At 38.8% G+C, this 2,287-nt stretch overlaps 1 pseudogene; it reads left to right on the plus strand.

Moving 5' to 3' along the window:
- The first annotated feature begins 821 nt into the window (after positions 1 to 821).
- LOC103736238 lies at positions 822 to 1,972 on the plus strand (annotated as a pseudogene).
- The last annotated feature ends 315 nt before the right edge of the window (positions 1,973 to 2,287 follow it).

The raw sequence follows: 2,287 nt of genomic DNA on the forward strand, positions 1-2,287 counted from the left end.
TCTCTCCTTCCTCTCTCTTTTTCTCTCCAAGGTCCTGCTAGGTTGCCCAGGCTGGTCTTGAACTTATGATCCACCTTCCTCAGGTTTCCAAGTGTTTGGACTATAGGAGTATGTCATCAGTCTCGGTTCCAGTTTAGCTGAATTGGATGAAAACCAGTAATTTTTTAATCTAGCATTAGCTTGGGTTGCTGGTGCTTTTACACAACCTCAGAGACACAAATGAGATGCTTCGTATCTGGAAAACTGAGATGGTACTGTCCTGATACAGGTGTCCAGGGAGAATGCTGCCATAAGATATGGCAAGTTAATGTTTGCAGAGAAAATGCTGTTCTGTTCTTTGCATGCTCTCAAAAATAGCACATTGAAACTAGACAGCCTCCCTCTCCAATTGCAAACGAACTTCCAGTCCTTGCTTTTGATAAGTGAACCTTGAGTCCAACATTGATTAGGTAGCCAAATGTGATCATGAGGCTTTTTATTAGATTTTAATATAAGCAAGCAATTCACATTCATATTTTAAAGTCAGAATTCAGTACTGGAACATAACCGACTTCTCTTTTCATTCCAATGGCAGTAATTTATTTGTAGTGAGATTTCTGCACCCCTTTTCTCTTTACTCTGAGGACCAGTGGCATTGATATATGAAGTTTTGCATTGCTCTTTAGCACAAAGTTAAAATATTGCATCTATTTTTCCCTCAACTATTACAAGGATTTGATTTTAGCTGTGTCCACTTCTTCATCTCTGCCTACATGTGGTAGTCTCTGTACATCAATAGATGCTTATTGAAAATATAAAAAGTGGCCTCAAAGGGGTGGAGAATGGCAGAGCTTCCATTGTTACTAGAACAGGAGACCTGTCTGGTAAGAGGGCACTGATAGAGTTAACTAGAACCAGACCCAGATGATAGGCTACTGTGAAAATAACTATACAGAGACTATAAACAAAAGAAAGGCATTAAAAGATGCCAGGCATATACAAACCAATCTCTAGCTAGTGTTGCTTATCAGAAAAAAAAACATGTATTGACCAAGGATATACTCCAACTGCTGAACATCCAAGCCTCTTAGCTTTGGAGAATGGGGTATTCCATCAATCATTTCTCACGGACAGTAGATGTTTAAAAGGAGAAAGAGCTTAAGGAGAAACTGGTATTTTGACAGCACATGAAACTATATCAAGAACTTGCAAAATAATAGCACTTGCAAATATGGAGCACCATGTATAATATACCCAGAAAGCTATTAACTACATAGTTATGGATGACGTGGGCCATGAAGTTAAGCATGGAAATAACAAGCCTGCAAGAATTGGCACACAATTGAGAACAAATTCTCCTTCTTAGAAATTACTAAGTCTTCCTATGTCACCCCAGGGAACATTGGGATGGAATACTACGTATAAACCTCTGGAGCCTGTCAAGCCCTCAAAAGGTCCTAATGACTACATAACTAGTTCTGCAAAGCTGAGAAGTCAACATAGTCTAGTCAGGGTGACTTCTTTAAATCAGCCACCAAACACACACAGTAGAAACAGTGGAGGTCGTGGAAATCCAGACAACAATGAAAGCAGTAGTACTGGCATTCCCACTGCTGTGCTGACACCTTCACCATCCACTATTGGATCAGTTGCTGATGGCCCCGCTCCACCACTACCACCTTCACAAGATGACATTCTCATGTTGGAAGATCTTCCACATGCCCCACCTCCTCCTCCAGTGGACTACGATGATGAAGAAGTTGCAGGATAATGATCCATATGCAGATGGGGACCCTGTCTTGGGAACTCCAACAACTATATTGAGAAAGTTGTTAAAATATATAATGATACAACAAATGAGCTATCATTTATGGAGGATGCAGTCATTTATGTTACAGAGAAGAATACTGATGGTTGGTATAAAGGAGTCTTCAATAGAATGACTGCTGGTTCATCATGTACTATAATGCTTAATTTTTCATTTTACTTTTAAAGTAGGTTCTTATTATTAATCATACTATAGGACTATTATGGCTAACAGAGTAAATGGGTCCATGTTTTCAGGTCATGTTGTTTCACTGGTATACTTGAATATCTACTTGTGAGCATAAATCTTTGAGACAGCTTATGATGTGCAAAACAGCAATTTATACAAAAAGCTGCCCATAACTGATTATGCTTATGTTCTTATACACTGATAACTTCATGACTAGTCTAAATATTCTGGGGATGCAAGGTATTACATTGAAAAAACCATGCCTCAGATTGTACATGAGTACAAATGCTATATCAGACTAATATTAATCAG

The sequence above is a fragment of the Nannospalax galili genome, unplaced genomic scaffold (assembly GCF_000622305.1).
Source record: "Nannospalax galili isolate Female #2095 unplaced genomic scaffold, S.galili_v1.0 scaffold217, whole genome shotgun sequence".
Classification (NCBI taxonomy): Eukaryota; Metazoa; Chordata; class Mammalia; order Rodentia; family Spalacidae; genus Nannospalax; species Nannospalax galili.